At 48.3% G+C, this 12,463-nt stretch overlaps 1 protein-coding gene across 1 annotated transcript in view; it reads right to left on the bottom strand.

The window, feature by feature from the left end:
• The window catches only part of Zbtb7c (zinc finger and BTB domain containing 7C), a 328,048-nt gene that overhangs the window by 212,605 nt on the left and 102,980 nt on the right, over nucleotides 1-12,463 (bottom strand). The gene's annotated exons all lie outside the window — the stretch shown is intronic.

The raw sequence follows: 12,463 nt of genomic DNA, 5'->3' as shown, positions 1-12,463 counted from the left end.
ATTGCTATGCATACATCCATATGTAGGCTATAAATACATATGTGTAGGGTATATATGTACCCTATAGTCATATGAGGGACTCATCCCAGAAGCAGACTGGTTATGCCTCTCTCAGCAGCTACTAATAGTAAATCAAGCAGATCAATCCTAATAGACTTGATCTAGGTGGAGGGCCTTGGGAGATTTGCCCCATCCACGTGGGCAGGTCAATTATGGCATTATACAGGTCTCGTTTAAGGAACCATATTGTTGAGATGTTATGGGTGTAGCATCTCTGTCATGTCTAGAAGACACTCTCTAGCAGTAGGCATTCTGGACATTCTGCTCCCTTGTCTGCAATGTTCCCTGGGCCTTAGGTATAGGGTTGTTGGAGATGTAGCAATGTTGCAGAGTACCCCACAGACAATTAGTCTCTGCATTTTGAGGAGTTGTATGTCTCTGCAGTGGCTTCTGTCTGGGTCAAAAGCTGCTCTTTGATGAGGAGCAGGAGCGGCAGGTATCTGTGGATGTAGTATCTGGGATGTGGTTAGAAACGATACTGACTGGGGAAAATGGTGGGAGTAGGTTCTCCTCTAGGATCTGTGGCCTCGCCTTCTAGGGCTAGGTTTACAGTACCAGGAATGAATTCCCTCCTAATGGGAAGAGCTTACTGTCCAATTAGACAGTTGTTGGTTATCCCCAAGATAAAAGTACCACTAATGCAGCACTGGGGATATCTTGCTGGGCTGGGCATTTTTGGAGTTCATGGGCTTTACAGCTGGGTGCGAGAGCTGTTTGCTTTTCTTCTTTGGTAGCTTGCATAGCACACCCTGGTACCATGAGAGCCAGTCCGTGGGGAGGTGGCTTCTTTATTTGACTATGATCCTCTTTTGTTCACATCATGTATGTGTGCATGAGTATGTATATGTATGTTGTACATATGTGTTGTACATATGTGTGCATGCTAGCCTGTGAGACTGTATGTGCACATGTGCACATACATGTGGAAACCTGAAGATCATGTCAGGAAGCATCTTCAGTGGTTCTTCTACCTCATCCACTGAGGCAGGTTCTCTCAGTCACACCCTGAGTTAATGATGTGGCTAGACTCCCAAGCGGGAGTTACAAGTGAGCTGCCACACCTACCTGGCATGTACAAAGGCTCTAGGGATTTAAACTCTGGTCCTTATGCTTGCATAGCAAGCACTATACTACTGAACAAGCTCCCCAGCCCAACTATGCTATCTCAAAGAACACAGGGCAGTGTGTTAGAATGAATAAGAATAGAAAGGGTGGAAGTTACAAGAGTGTACTGAATTGATGTGTGTGTCCTCCTCAAATTTTGAGATCTTAACTCCAACATGATGCTTCTGGGGGTGGGGGGATGGACAATCATGGCATAAAGAAGGAACCCTCCTGAGGAATTAGTGTCTTCATGAAGGAAGCCAAGGAAGTTCAATGGCCCTTCTGCCTCATGAGGACACCACTTAGAAAAGAGGATGTGAGCCATAAAGTGCTCACTGGACACTGCCCTAGCCAGCTCTTTGATCATCGACTTCTCAGACCTGAAATTATGAGAAAGAAATTTCTATTGTTCATCAGTGCCCTGTTTATAGTATTTAGTTGTTGTGACCTTAACAAACTAAGACAGAGGTGGATATACAAAGATATCAACTGCATTTCCATATACCCAAGAAAGCTCTACACTTTAAAAGGAGACATCATCTAATATTAGAGGAATACATATTCACTGAAATTGGAAACTGGAAGTTGTTGGCTGAACTTCCCTGAGCAATCAGAGAAATGCAAGGGTACCCAGACAGCAACACCACTCCCTTGATGACCTGATGGCGCCAGGCATGGGCAGGTTAAGTGAGCTCGCTTGTTCCTTCAAGATGTAACTAGATTTAACAGATTCTGAACAGCAATTGGGCAGTGTAAAATAATAATGATAATGATAACGATAATAAAGCTGTGTTCTCTATGACCTGGCAAAGTCTTACCTAGACGTACTCTTTCTTCTAATTGTTCAGATTTGTACCCTAGCAAATTAGCACAAGGATATTAATCTCAGAATAGGGATGACAAAAGAATTAAACACAATCTCCATGCCCAACCACGAGAAAGATATTAAATGAACTATAGAATATTATGCAGCAGGGGAAAGAATGAGGCAGATTTATATGCCCTAACATGGAAGCACAGTCAGTTAAGCAAAGAAAAATAAGCACCTGATACAAGATCAATGTGGTGTGATTTTTTTAAGTCCATAAAACAGAGCTGTGTGTCTATGTATATGTATATTTCCTAAAATGGCGCACGCCTTTAGTCCCAGCACTCGGGAGGCAGAGGCAGGCAGATTTCTGAGTTTGAGGCCAACCTGCTCTACAGAATGAGTTCCAGGACAGCCAGGGCTATACAGAGAAACCCTGTCTCGAAAAACCAATAATAATAATAATAATAATAATAATAATAATAATAATAATAATAATGAATACGTAGTAAGTACCACACATGCTCATGAGTTCGGGGGCTAGAATGGCAATGAGAAGCAAAGGTTCAGGCCGCTGAAATGGTTAAGTGTGTAAAAGCGCTGGCCACAGAGCCTGGTGACTTGAGTTTGACACCCAGGACCAATGTGGTAAAAGGAGAGAATGACTCCTTCAAACCGTCTTCTGACCTTCACACGTGTACTGACCGTGGCATGACCACATGCCCCTGTGCGTGCATACATACACAGATGCTAAATAAGTGAATGCAAAACTATTTCCTTTGAAAAGATAAATTTTTAAAAAATCCTCGCTAACGTGGAAGCCTTGGCACGGAACACGTGCCTTTGGGAGCTGCATGTGTCTGGACATAGAAAATGTCCTTGCAGGATGCATACCAGCTGTCGTTGTCAACACTGAAGCTGGGTATGGTGGTTTGAGTGAAAATAAGCGCCATGGGCTCATAGGGAGTGGCGTTATTTGAAAGTAAGTTGGTACCAGGGTCTAGAGAGGCCCCTGCATGAAGCTGTGAAGATGAAGCCTGAATTGCCTTGGAGACCCCCAAGAGGTTGGAGTCACCAGATTCAGGAGATACTTGCTAAGGAAAACTGCCAAGAGGGAGTAGACCAGCCCAAGAGGGGAACATATGTCACAGCCAACAAAGCTGAAAGGCGTTGGCTGTCTAAAGAGCACTTTACACCAGACACAGAGAGGGAAAGTTTGGAGCTTGCCCTGCTCGTTTCCCATCTTGCTCTGGTCCAGCATTTCCACGCTATGCTCCCTTTCCTTCCTCTACTAAGATAGGAATGGTCATGTATGTCCTGTGCCATTGTATGTTGGGAGTATGTGCTCTGCCTTTTAATTTTGATTTTATAGGGGCTTATAGTGAAGAGGTTGCCATGAATCTCAAAAGAGACTTTGAACTTTGGACTTTTAATCCATGTTGGGACTGTTAGAGACTCGGAGGACTTTTGAAGTTTACAGTACGATATGTTTACAAACCTATGGGGGCCAGTGAGGGGAATGTGGTGTTCTGAATGAAAATGGCCCCCATGGGCTTATGGGGAGTGGTGCTAATGGAAAAGAAGACGACATGTGTCCTTGTTGGAATAGGTGTGGCCTTGTTGGAGGAAGTGGGTCATTGGGGCTATGCTTTGGGGTTTCAAATGCTCAAGCCAGATCTGGTGGCTCTCTCTCTCTCTTCCTGCTGCCTTTGAATCGTGAGGTAGAACTCTTGGCTCATTCTCCAGCATCATGGCTGTCTTCATGCTGCTACACTTGCTACCATGATGAAAATGGGCTAAACTTCTGAACTGTGAGCCAGCCCCAATGAAATGTTTTCCTTTATAAGAGTTGTCATGGTCATGGTATCTCTTCACAGCAATAGAAACCCTAGGACAATGGGGTAACAGGTTGGATGCCCACACAGCACAACACCATCTATCCATTAATTCAATGACATGGAGCAGATGGCTAGGGGCCAGTGTGGATGGAGCTGGGTGTAGTGCAAGCTTTAGTCACTCACCTATGCTTACTAAAGGCTGTCCTCTTACTTATTAAAATGGTTACAATATTTAGACTACAATTTTTCTTATAGGGTGGTTATATGCCTTCAAAGGATCATTCACTTAGCAAGCCCATCACTTAGGAGACTGAGGTAGGAAGATTGTGAGTTTATGGCCAGCTTGGTTACATAGTAAGACTTAGTATCATAAAAGAAGTGTGTGTGTGTGTGTGTGTGTGTGTGTGTTACATGGTAATAAGCACACAGTACATGCTCAATGGGTGACAACTAGAGACCATTTTACAAAAGGGAAGAGGGGGGTACCTAAGTTAGGCTCAAGTATGACACCATCTTAGCCCCAGCCATGTTATAGATTTGGCAGGAGAGTGACTAGGTCTGTGGTCCAAAGTCTGCAGTAAGTGAGTCTCAAGAAATCAGTTCCATCTTGCTTTTTTAAGGCTCCACACCATGACAGAGTCTCTCCTTTGGGGACACCCAAGTTTGAGAGGGTTGACAGGCTCCTGTTGTGGGTTGGTGAGCCATGGTGGTTTGCAGGGGAGAGGCGATATGGCTCTAAGGTATGCCTTGCTGCAGCACAGCCTGGTTATTTTGGGAATGAGCCCATGTTCTTTCAGTAGTAACTCAAGTCTTCACCTCAAGGGGGGCTTCTGGCCAGATTCTCCCTCTCATATTACATGTGACCACAGACAAGAAGGATGGGCAAAACCGGAGCACTCTCCTCCTCTCTGTAGGTATGATGTGGAGAGGCAAGAGTTGGAGGAGACACTTTCTTGCTAAGCCATACATCAAGAGCTCATCTCTTCACAGGGTTTGTAGAAGGAATGATCTCTGGACTGTCTCGGGAGGGGGTTCTCAAGTCACCCCCAGCTTGAAAGTCAAAAGAGGTGGGTGCCTAGTGCCACCTGGGCCAACTCTAGCTCTGTCACCTCAGATTTCTTCTTGGCTGAACACACGGCAGTCTCTGGTGGAATGTGCTCCCTCTGAGAACTGTCTGTGCCGGTACATGTAGGGCTTAGCGGAGAAGACCTCACTGACAAACTGGCTTCTACAGCCTTGGATCTGGACCATGCGTTAGGCAATTGTTTGCAACAATAGATCCTTCCAGATTTTCTCAGCTTGATGGCAAGCTGTCCCCTAGCCTGAGGGAGGGCAGTGTGGCTTCTGAGGGAAGGAGTTATGCCTCTGGGGTGAAACAATGAATACTGCCATACCCATCTGGCCTGTGCTCAGTGATCAGTGAGCCTATGAGAAAAGCTAAGTACTCAAAATGCTTTTTCATCTGGGAGATTTAAGCCCAAGATGTTCAGTGGTGGCAAGGTGGCCCAGCACAGTAAGACCCAAATGAAAACACTTTCAAAGGACTCGGACTCATGGTCTCAAGTCCTTCTCATCCCCTGGGCAGGCAGTATCTGGCCCACTTACTGTGTAACCACAGTAATGCTTGTGTGGCAATGTAGATCTGAAAGGTGTTTTTGAAGTAATTTATATTCACAGACCTATAAGTAATCAAAATATGGAACAATTACATAACCACAACCATTATAATCACCAGTCATCCTCCCGTGCCCATGACTTAGGAGGATGGCATGGGGGAGGGGTGCAGCAAAGAGGAGCAGCCAGGGGAACCTGATCAAGGTTTCCAGAGCCTGCACGCAGGGCTCACTCATCTGCATAGGGTGAAGACCGCTGTTACCAAGAACTCTAACAGAGGACGCAGCCTCTTCAAAATTACAACCATCTGGGTCGTCAAGTCATCTCAGTGAGCGAAAGAACAGGCCACACAAACCTGACAACATGAGTCTGGGCCCCAGAGCCCCAGTGGAAGGAGAGAACTGACTCCCAGAAGTTGTCCTATGTCCTCCAAAGGTACACTGCACACATGTGTGCATACACTCATGCACACACACACATACACACATGCACACATACACAATAATAAATAAAGTTAAAAATTAGAGGGCTTGAAGAGATGGCTGGGTGGCTAGGAGCAAGTACTCCTCTTACACAGGACCTGAGTTCAGTTCCCAGGACCCACATCAGGCTCATAACTGTCTGTGACTCCAGCTCCGTGAGATCTAATGACTCTGACCTCTGTGGGCACATGCATGCATATTCACACGCACACACACACACACACACACACAAACACACATGCACGGTAAATAGGTAGACAGACAAGAAATAAAGACATTTAAAAAAAAGTTTAAAAACCTGCTACCTTCTGTGAGCATTTATAATAACTTGACTACTGCACACATACATAATTGCAAACAGGAAGAAGGCACTATTGTCCCATTCTATAGTGGGAAAAACTGAGATCCAAGAAGTTAAGCTGCTTACCCCAGGACATACTACTAATAAGGATGGAAAGAGATTTGAGACTGACCCTGCCTGCCTCTAAAGCTGCCACAGCCTACAGTCTCCAGGACCCTCGAGGTACCAGGCCCTGGAAGACAAAGAGTCCGAATTTAGGTACCTGCCTTCGAGAAGGCCCCAGATAACACCAGGATTGGCCAGTGGACAGTGGTAATGTGGAAGAGAAAACTCTCTATCCTACCTGAACATCTGGGCTCTGGAAGAAAACCCTACACCCCTCTGCTCCTGTGGACATCTCTACTAACTCCTGGGTGGCAGGTGCTATGCTGACTCAGCCCCGGGCCTGTCTCTGAGACCAGGTCCTGGGTGGTAGGACCTCCATCCTGCTCAGCACCTCATAGCTTCTGTTAGTGCAGTGATGACCAGCCCTCTGGAGCCCACACCTGTCGCAGGGATGCTCCAACGCATGACCCCATCATTTGGGTTTCATGATGCCGTCCACTGGGTAGCTTAAACAGGAATTTCTTTTTTTTTTTTTTTTTTTTTCTTTTTTGGTTTTTCGAGACAGGGCTTCTCTGTTTAGCCATGGCTGTCCTGGAACTCACTTTGTAGGCCAGGCTGGCCTTGAACTCAGAAATCTGCCTGCCTCTGCTTCCCAAGTGCTGGGATTAAAGACATGTGCCACCACTTCCTCAGCTCTGAAACTGGGAAGTCAAGGCTAAGGTGCTTACCCCATCAGCTACTAGTTATGTCCTCATATGACAGTGGGATCTGAACCCAGATGTGTGTGTATGTGTGTGTGTGTGTGTCTGTGTCTGTGTACGTCTGTGTGTGTCTGTCTATCTACATGTATGCATGTATGTCTGTGTTTGTGTATTTGTATATGTCTGTCTCTCTCTCTCTGTGTCTGTCTGTGTGTACACACATGCATGCACATGTATCTGTCTGTCTGTCTGTGCAGGTTCCTTTTCCTCTGGAAGCATCCGTCCCAACTGGTGGCCCCATCTTCAGATTTAAGCAAGGCGTAATCACTTCTCGGAGCCCCACTTCCAATTACCGTGGCATTGGGGGTTCCCACTTCAACATACGAGTTTGGGGGAATGCCAAGATGCAGTCACCCTAAATCCCCACTTGGGGTTTATGACTTGCTCATCTCCCACCCAGTCTCTGAGTTCTCTTACACTGTTTCAGTGCATTCTAACAAGCTTTATCTTGCTTACATCTGCAAATAGGGGACAGTCACAGTAGAAAAAGGAAAAAAGGAAATCTGAAAAGGCCAAGTGTGAAGGTCTAAGGGGCAGGGTGCAGCCTTGACCGTGAAGTGTGGCAGAGTCCACTCTTCCATCTCTTGCTCTAAGCACAGCCGACACGATGAGTACCGGCTGCTGTGGTCCAGAACACAGTGGTGCTTTCAGCCTGTCTTTAAGACTCCTCTGAGAACAATTGAAAGAAGGCAGCTTGGGATCTGAGCCCATGGCGACCATGATTCCTTAGCAAGATGCTGGGCCCAGGGGTGGGTCTGCTGCGCCTCTGCAGGAGTCATTAGGCAGCTGTGGTGTTTATCTCTCTGGAGAAGGCAGCTGTTTCAGAGTGCACTGTTCCAGGAGATGGGGAGTGTGTGTGTGGGGGGGGGGGGCAGGGGAACAACAGCAGAGGCTGCAGGGGGAACCAGGCAGTCAGTAGGTGTGTGTGCACTGCAGGCCTGGCCTGGAATAGGAATTAATCACCTGCAGAAGCTCAGCGGGCAGACTGGGGGGAGTTACAGGGAAAAAGTGAAGCTAGCAGCCAAAGCAACTGCTAAATTTAGCCTGGTCCCCAAAGCAGGACTTAATTAAATTAATTCTGTGTCCACCCCCACTCCAAAGCCCATTCCCAGGTGGCTTTCTCTTGGCTCACATTACAGTATGGGCCTCCACAGAGATCCCTTGACAGATGCCCCAGGCCAGCTCCTCTGGTGTGGGTGCTGAGGAACACAGTTCCCAGCTGTCAGTGGCATTCCTGGAGTGAAGCCTGAGCAAGGCCTTATCAGAGGACCTGCCAGGCTCTGCACCCACTGAGAGGGACTGGCTGCAACTGCCCTCCACCTCCAAGTGAACAGGACATACAAACACACACACACATACACACATACACACCAGGGCACATGTTTGCTGATCTGTCTATCCCCTGCTTTCAGGTAGCCAAGGCTGGTCTTTGCAGGCCAGTTTGTCCCTGAGATAAGTGCTTTGTCACCTCTAGCCCTGAAAACACTTTGTCCAAGTTGTCTCCTAGAGCAGGAAAGGGCTGAGGAAGCCATCCTTGCTCCATGCCAACTGAGGTATTAGCTGCCAAGAGTTCAGTCAGATTCTCTAGCCAAGGGCTCTGGAACTCCTGGGTTCACCCCTGCTGTTTCCTTTCTTCACTGAATAATACAGCTGCAGCAGCAAGAGTTAGAACCAGGTATCCCAAATGTGGGCTCCCCCACTATAAGCTCGCAGGAGGAGGGGGCCAACAAACACTTGCCTGGGCATCTGTCTCCCTGTTGTTCCATAGAGAAGCACTGGCCACAGGCAATGCACCTCAATCGTGAAACCTCGAATTGTCGTCTGCCACCCCTTCACACACACACACACACACACACACACACACACACACACACACCTGTCCCCGGACTCCTACACTCAGAAACCTCTCTCCTGCCTCTTTCTCAATGACCCCAAAGGTCTTGTTTCTTGTTTTTCTCTCCTTTGTCGCCTACACATTGGAAGATGCTGGTGTTATTTTTAAAAGCGTTGATAGAGCATGGGCAAAGCAGGAAAGGACAAAGAATGGACGGCATCGCTTCTCTCTGCCCTCCGGGGTTGGAGGGACTCCCAGGGATAATAGGACGGCTGGTTACACACATGGATAGGATGTATCTGCCCACGTGTTGAATGCCCAGTTACACACGTGGCTCCACACCTTGTTTCTTTCTCTCGTTTTTATTTAACTGTAAAATATTCCAACTGTGTGGACAGATTGAGAGCCAGGGAAGCAGTGTCAGGAACTCTGATGGCATCACCATGGCTTAATTCCCCTTTGATTGTTTCCTTTCAGAAACAAGATGTTACTGGTCTGGCTGGGGAACCCAGATTCCAGATCTGGAGTTCTACCAAGGTCTGCTGTATATCGTTTCTTCCTCTTTCCACATCCCTAACCCCCAAGGAAATCATTTGGGGCTGGGAAGTGCTGCTGTTACTGGCAGACAGCAGGCGGCCAAGTCCACCCTGCCACCTAATGACAAGGTGCTTTAGAGCATGGCTTGGCTTTATGGTCCCACTGGGCAGTCATTGAACACTCTAAACCTCCCAGGTTACAAACAGCATCGTCCCTTCCCATCAGAAGCCATTGCAAATGGCATATATCATGGCTGAAAATCAATGCTGCTAATGACCCTGCAGGAAGGGTAAAAAGCCGGACCTCGTGAATTCCTCTTCTGTTCACAAGCTCACGAACAGAATGAAATGTCACTGGGCTGGGTCAGGCTCTACTGCCTGGGATATGGATACGGACCTGTAGGAAGCGCCTGCTCTCCTTTGGGTGTGGTCTATGTCAACATCTGGGAAATCTGAACTCTACCTTGTCTCTATGGGTCTCCAAATGTCCTAGTATCTAAGTAGTATTGACTAATGCCTGATGCTGGAGCTGGACACAGAGCTGGCCATGGTTCCTGTCATTCAGGACACCAACATTCCCTGGTGGGTGGAGAGGGCAGTGGGTATCAGAGTGGTGGCCAGCGGTGGTCCCCAGCTAATTCCACGCAAGCCCATCCATCCTGACCCGTACCGCCACTCTGAGACTCCAGCTCATAGAAGTGCATGAGCCACACTCCATGGTGCTCTTCCCAGGTTTCTGTCACTGAGGTGCTCCCATCCTGTTGATGACCCAGACCGATGTCACACACTGCTCAACTGAGGATGCCTTGGAGATAATTTCAGTGAACATCATCAAATAAGACAGGGGAGACATAGAGCCATGGAGTCAGGGTATCCAGGAGGCTTATCAGAGCTCCCAGGGACTGGGCCACCAACCAAAGCGTACACATGGAGGGACCCATGACTCTGGCAGAGTATGTGGCAGAGGATGGCCTTGTTGGACATCAGTGGGAGAAGCAGCCCTTGGTCCTGTGGGGGTTCAATGCCCCAGTGTAGAGGAATGTCAGGGCAGGGAGGTGGGTGTGGGTGGGTGGGTGGGGCAGTACCCTCATTGAGGCTGGGGGAGGAGGGATAGGATAGGGGGTTTCCAGAGGGGAGACCTGGAGAGGGGAATAACATTTGAAATGTAAATAAAATAACCAATGAATGAAAGAAAAAAGAAGTGCCCAGTCATTGAGTTATCCAAGGCATTTCAAAAATAAGCTAATGTGTGTGTGTGCCTCTCATTCTCAGATCCAAAGAGTTCCTGGGTGGGTGGCTGGAAGCACATGATCTGCCAGGAACATAAAGCAGAGTAGCTAAAACTCCATGCATGAAACTCCATGAAAGCAGCTAGCCCTGCATGTGATCCTCATAACCCCCAGGGAGATGAACAGGAAAAAAAAAAAAACCTCACCCTTCTCCTCTTCTTGCATGAAAACAAGGAATAGAGGTAGAAACAGCAAGCAGCAGGCTACATGTTCAAACTAGGCTTAGTTCTCTGCTGTCCACTCCGGTTAAGACAGAGCCATGGGAGAGAGGAGTGGGTGGTGGAGGGTGCGGCTGGGGCTGAAATAGTGTGCCTGGCCCCGAGCAGCTTGGGTAAATGGGAATCAACCTGGGGAGGGGAAGGCAGGGTCTCAGGGCAGATGTGAGACACCAGACAGAGCACAGGCAAAAATAAAGACCTGTGAGCCAAGTTGGCAATTTGGGGGACGTGAAGACAAAGCGTCACTGATGTATCTACTCTTGCCCACCCGATGCCCTGGAACTGGAGATCACTTCAATGCTCTAGCTACCTCTCAAATGGATTTGCTAACCACCTATGAGAAACAGACCCAGGCTAAGGGAACCCTCAGAGACCATATGTAAAGAGTGGAAACGACTCATCCAAGAAGTTAAATGTTGTAGGGTCCCCAGGAAACTTGCTGTGTATTTGCTGCCTTGCAGGGTTGGCAGTGAAACTTTGCATCTGGCCCTGCAACGTTTTTTCCTGCCGGCAGCAGGAGCAGCAGCTGCAGCATCTGCTGCTGTGCTAGCAAGAGTCAGACTGCAGGCGGCAAAGCTGGCGGCGGCGAAGGCGTTTCTGCAGAGGTTACACGTCTGGAACAGAGTCATCATGGCAGCCTTGAAAACAAAGGGTTAGAGTCCCACCTCTGTCTAACTACCAGCCGACTAGTCAGCCCGGCAGTCTGGGAGGAACCAGTTGGGGAAAGTAAAGACCCAGTGTTCCCAGGTCATCGGAAAGTGAAGCTGGAGTCGGAGACTGGTAGCCTAGACCTTCCACAGGTTTCGGTGCATGCCAGTCATGTCTGTCTGTCCGGCCAGTGAGTTGCAAATAATGGTCTCCCTGTGGAATGGAGCTCAGCCAGCAGGGAGCATGCAGGCTCCAGAATGGGGAAACAGACGTTTCTGCTATAGGCAGTCAGATCAGGATCTTGGAAGACTCTGAGGTTCTGAGAACACACAGTGGGTAAGCGGCAGGGCCAGGGTCAGACCTGTGTCCCCAACAGGAAATTGAGCACTTTCCACTCAGACAGGTAGTACAAGGTCCCTGAAAGACAAAAAGCTAGGTGGGATGATGCAGGGGTGAGGAGGGCGGGATGGCGGTGGTACCTAGGTGGGGTGGTACAGGGTGGAGGAGCAGTGGTGCAGGGTGTGGTGCCAGGGTCGGTACCAGGAGCTTCAAATGATGCAAGGCATTGCTGTGGATTGGAGGTGGCCCCTAAATCTCCATGTGTTGAAAATTAAGTCCTCCGATCCAAATACTAACAGCATTCAGAGAGGAGCCTTTAGGACTAACGAGATGAGGTCCTGAAGGCAGGGGTGCCTTGCTGGAATGTGCGGGTTAGAAGAAAGAGACCTGAGCTGGTCTGTTCTGTGACATCTGCTGTCCTGTTAGGCAAGGCCCTCACCAGAAGCTCCTGTCATGAACTTGGACACCCCAGCCTTCAGCATTATGATCTATAAAGCTTCTGGTCCTGAATGAATCACCCAGGCTG

The sequence above is a fragment of the Mus caroli genome, unplaced genomic scaffold, assembly GCF_978045245.1.
Source record: "Mus caroli unplaced genomic scaffold, Mus_caroli_1 scaffold_19, whole genome shotgun sequence".
NCBI lineage: Eukaryota > Metazoa > Chordata > Mammalia > Rodentia > Muridae > Mus > Mus caroli.
The sequence above is the reverse complement of the archived record's forward strand: the minus strand, read 5'-3'. Positions and strand labels throughout refer to the sequence as shown.